The following is a 5,810-nucleotide window of genomic DNA, read 5'->3' as shown; positions in this document are numbered from 1 at the left end:
CACTTAATGGTAATTTGTTAATCAAATTAAGTAAAACATATAAAGAGCTTTCAGAAAGCTTATCACTTGACAAGCATTGAATAAACATTGGGTATTATTAAATCTGCATGCCACATGATGCAAAGTTCTCCTCTGCAGTAATGAATGTAAATTGTTTACTTACTTGTTTTGCCTATTCACGCATATAACCTTAAAATTCCTAACTAGGGCAATTAGGCAAGAAAAAGAAATTAAAAGGTATGCAATTTGGGAAAGAAAAAGTGAAATGACTCCTTTTCAAGATGACATGCTCCTATATAAAGAAAACCCCAAAGAATCTACAAGAAAGTCAATGGGGATAATAGAAGAATCCAGCAAAATGGGCAGACATAAGGATACAGTACACACAAAAATCGATCGGGTTTCTATACAGAAGCAATGAGAACACTGAAAAGTAAATCAAGGAAACGATTTCATTTACATCATCTAAAACAGTGACGTACGCGTGAGTAAATTTAATCAAGAATGTGAAAGACTTGTATACTGAGGTTCAGGGAAAGATGGTATAGTAAGCAGATGCACAGAGCTTATCATTTGCAACAAAAACATGGAAGCCAAAGTGAAACAGATACATATGATGATCCTGGAACCCTTAGCATCAGAGGATATAACTGAGTGCCAATAGGAAGAGGAAGTTGGACAGGAGCAGTGAAAGAAAAGAAAAACACGTGGAATGTGAGATGATGTGGCAGAGTGCAACCAACACTCTGGCTATTGACACAGCGGCCTGCAGGCACAGAATGAGACTGTAGGTTGATGACAAGGAGTTATAATTTTCCCTTGTTCCTATGCCCTCCTGGTAGCTGGGGGCATAGCCAGACCCTGTCCTCACCAACCCAGTGACCAGTGGCCTCCAGCACAGCCTGTGTTCTGCCTCAGGTCAGGTGCCTGGCATAGAGCCCCGGCTCTAGAGGCACCTGAGCCCAAGCAAACACAAACCGTGAACAGAGTGTGTTCACACAGTGTCTCAGAGAAAACAGATAATTTCACCTTATACAAATGACAAATGTTTTAAACAAATGACAGAAATACAGTGTAGGAAAATATAACACCAGGAATGGTATTACCTGATAAGGAATTTTAAAGAATGCTAGTTAGGCAATTTCAACAGATTATGAGAAAGATAAGAAAACTACAGATGAAATCAAGGAAAACATACACAAAACTATGGAAAATTTCAGGAAACAAACTGACAAAATAATAGAAAATATGGGAGCCATGCAAAACCAGCAATTAGAAAGCCAGAGATTAACACTAAGACTTCAGAAATAGATAATACACAGAAAGGGCAAAGAAATAGAATTAAATCACGAAAAGCCAAATTACTGAGCTTGAAGAAAATCAGCATTCATCTGCTAGAGGAACAATCAGACAAAAAAAAAAAAAAAATTTTTTTTTTTTTTTTTTTCAGAAGAAAGCCTACGACTTATGGGGGACACTAATATAAGGAGCTCTGGTAGTGTAGTGGTTATGAATCAGGCTACTAACCTCAAGGTCAGCAGTTCAAAACTTCCAGCTGTTCCATGGGCAAAAGATGAGGCTTCCTGCTCCCGTAAAGATTTGCAGCCTCGGAAACCCTGTGCAGGGTCACTATGAGTCAGAATCAACTCTATGGTACTTAACAACATCAAGAGAAATAACTTATGTGTGATAGGAATTCCAGAACAAGAAGAGACTTAAAAAAAAAGAAGAAGAAGAAGAAGAAGAAAGAAGAGAACATTTTGTCTAAGAATTGTTGGAAGAAAATTTCCCTAACATCATGAAAAATGAGAAGATAGCCATTCAAGAAGCTGAACAAACTCCACAGGATAGAGCTCAAAAGAAAAACACCACGATATATTATAATTAAACTTGTCAAACCAAAGACAAGGAAAGAATCCTGAGCTCAGTTCAGGAAAAATGATAAGCTACATATAAAGGAGAACTAATAAGATTTTCTGATTTTTCATTAGAAATCATGGAGGCAAGAAGATAATAGAATGATATATAAAACTCTGATACTTGTAAACTGAAAACTATAAATCATTACTAATAAAAATTACCACAAAACCCAAACTCACTGCCATCCAGTCGATTCTGACTCATAGAAGTCATACAGGACAGAGAGCAGACTTCAACTTAGAGTTTCTAAGACTGTACATTTTTTAGGAATCACACATACTCATTATTCTTCTATGGAGTGCCTGGTGGGTTTGAACTGCAGACCTTATGATTAGCAGTCTAATGCTTAACCCACAGCATCACCAGTGGTCCATAAAGAAGACTTAAATAAATGGAAGGACATTCCATGTTCATGCAATTAACAGTTAAGATATCAGTACTATCCAAATAAACCTCTCAGTTCAATGAAATCCCCAACAAACTCCCAATAATCTTCTTTACAGAGTTGAAAAAAACCAATCCTCATGTTTATATGGAACTGTAAGGTGCCTTGAATAATCAAAGCAATCTTGAAAAACAACAAAGTAGGAGGATTCACACCTCCTGATCTCAAAACATATCAAGTTCTTGTTGTTGTTGTTAGATACCATAGAGTTGGTTCCAACTAATAGTGAGCCTATGCACAATAGAAGGAAACACAGCCCAGTCCTGCACCATACTCACAATTGTTGTTATACTTGAACCCATTGCTGTTGCCACTGTGCCCATCCACATCATTGGGGGTCTTCCTCTTTTTCACTGGTCCTCCACTTAATCAAACATAATGTCCTTCTCCAGGAATTGGTCCCTCCTGATAATATGTTCGAAGTATGAGAGATGAAGTCTCACTATCCTTGCCTCCAAGGAGCATTCTGGCTGTGCCTCATCCTGGTAGTCCGTAGTACTTTCAAGATTCTTCTACAGCACTACAACTCAAATGCATCAATTCTTCTACAGTCTTCCTGATTCACTGCCTAACTTTCACATACATGTGAATCAACTGAATATATCAGGATTTGGGTAAGGAGCTCTTTAACACTTTAAAGAGGTCTTGAGCAGCAAATTTACTTAATGTAAATACATCATTTGATTTCTTGGCTGCTGCTTCCATGAGTGTTGAATGTAGATCCCAGCAACAGGAAGTCTTTGACAATTTCAGTCTCTTCTCCATTTATCATGATGTTATTTATTGATCCAGATGTGCGGATTTTCATTTTTGTTACATTGAGGTACAACCTATACTGAAGGCTGTGGTCTTTGATTTTCATCAGTAAATATTTTAAGTCCTCTTTGCATTCAGCAAGCAAGATTGTATCATCAACATATTGTTTGTTGGTTGTTAATAAATCTTCCTCCAATCCTGATGCCACGTTCTTCTTCATATAATCCAGCTTCTTGGATTATTTGCTCAGCATACAGGTTGAATAAGTATGGTGAAAGAATACAGTCCTGACACACACCTTTCCTTGTTCTAAATCATTCAGCATCCCCTTGTTCTGTTTGAGGCTATAGTAATCAACACATTCTGGTACTGGTATACTGATAGAACAATGGTATATAATTAAGAATCCATAAATAAACATGTTTGGTTAACTGATTTTTTATTAGGATGATAACTCTATTCAATGGGCAGAGATTAGTCTCTTTAATAAATGCTGTTAGGACAATTGGACTTCCACAGGCAAAAGAATGAAGCTGGATCCACACTACACAGTATACAAAAAAAGAAACTAAAAATGGAACAAAAACATAAAATTAAGAGTGAAGAACAAAAACCTTAGAAGAAAAACAAGTGTAATATTTTAGGATCTGGTTTTCTTAACAATGGATTCTTAAATATGACTCAAAAGCATAAGCAACAAAACAAAAAATAGGCAATTGGTGATATATGAAAATAAAGAAATTGCATATCGAATGAATTTATTAACAAAGTGAACAGACAACCTACAGATTGGGAGAAAAGTTTTGAGATGTATTTAATAAAGGTTTACTATCTAGAATTTATGGTGTCCTGGTGTGGTAATGTAGGATAGGCACTGGCCTGCTAACTGCAAGGTTGGTGGTTCAAGTTAACCAGCCATTCCTTGTAAACCCTACACAGGGTCACTATGAGTCAGAACTGACTCAACAGCACTTAACAACACCAAATCTAGAATTTATAAAGGATTCCTACAAGTTAACAACAAAAAGGCACATAACCCAATCAAAAGCTAGACAAAGGACTTAGATTTTTCACCAAAGAAGAAATACAAATGGCTAACAAGCACATGAAAAGATGCTTGGCATCATTAATCATTAAACCAAACCAAACTCACTGCTACTGAGTCAATTCTGACTCACAATGATCTTATATAGGATTTTCAAGACTGTAAATCTTTATGGGAGCAGCCAACCTCATTTTTCGTCCTCAGAGCAACTGGTGGTTTTAAACTGCCAACCATGCAGCTAGCAGCCTAACACTTACTTATAGCATCACCAGGGCTTTAGGAAAAAGCAAATAAAAAACATAAGAAGATACCACTTCATCCTTATTAAAATAGTTATGATAAAAACAACAAGGAAGTACAGAAAACAACAGGTGTTGACAATGGTGTGAAGAAATTGCAATCCTCATCTATTGCTAGTAGTATTTCCACTACTGTGGAAAAAAAGTTTGACATTTCTTCAAAAAGTTTTACATAAAATCACCATACGATGCAGCAATTCCACTCGTAGGTATATACCTAAAATAAATGAAAGCAGTATTCAAATACATACTTGTATACCAGTGGTCCTACCACTCATGTGTCAGTTTGTCATACTTGCTTGCACATTGCTGTGTTTTTAGTAACTATGCCATGGGTATTTGAAATGCTAGCAGGGTCACCTATGGTGGACATGTTTCAGCTGAGCTTCCTGATTAAGACACCCTAGGAAGAAGGAGAGGCTGAATACTTCTGAATGTTTAACCATTGAAAACCTTATGAATAGCAGCAGAACATTGTCAGATATAGTGCCAGAAGATGAGCTCCTCTAGTTGGAAGGCACTCAACATATGTCTGGGGAAGAGTAACCTCCTCAAAGTAGAGCTGACTGTGATGATGCGAATGGAGTAAAGCTTTTAGAAGTTTCACTGGCAGATGGGCACAACTCTAAATGTGGACAAACAGCTGCAAACACCCATTAATAATCAGAACATAGAATGCACGAAGTATGCATCTAGGAAAATTGGACATTGTCAAAAAGTAAATGAAAGGTGGGGCTTGGTGGAGGACTAGGCAGAAAGGCTGTGCAGACCCTCCTCAACAAAATCATGGAAAACCAGGTGAAACAGATTCAGAGGACAGTCCCAGAACTCAGGAGTGAGCAGAATTAGAGACAGGAGAGCATTCCTGTTGCAGAAGCCTGCCTGCAATCTACAGAGACAAAGGTGTGAACTGTTTTTCTTCTTCTGCATCGTCTTCTTTGCTTTTTCTCGTTCTGCTTATTTCCTCTCTGGTGACTAGAGGTGACACTTGTATGAGTAGACACTCTCAGGGAAGGTCCTGCATGAATCCCATAGCTTGTCACATAATCAAAGAGGTAGGAGACAACAGAAAGAGCTGGCACCAGCGGTCTCTTCCAAATCAGGCCTAGCCAGCCCAGGGCTAGTTCTCACTAGGAGAAACAGCTCAATGGATTTCAGGGGAAGAAGAAAAGGGGAAAGAAAAAGAAAAAATCTGCAGCTAGATCGAAGAGACACAGCAGGAATATTGTGAAATGTCTCAGGTGGCTAGGAAGGCAAGAGTCCATTGTTGTTGTTGTTAAGTGCCGTCGAGTCAGTTCCTACCCATAGCAACCGTGTATAGGGTTTCCAAGGAGCAGCTGGTGAG

Source organism: Chrysochloris asiatica, unplaced genomic scaffold, assembly GCF_000296735.1.
Source record: "Chrysochloris asiatica unplaced genomic scaffold, ChrAsi1.0 scaffold00375, whole genome shotgun sequence".
NCBI lineage: Eukaryota > Metazoa > Chordata > Mammalia > Afrosoricida > Chrysochloridae > Chrysochloris > Chrysochloris asiatica.
Note: the sequence above shows the minus strand (reverse complement) of the source record.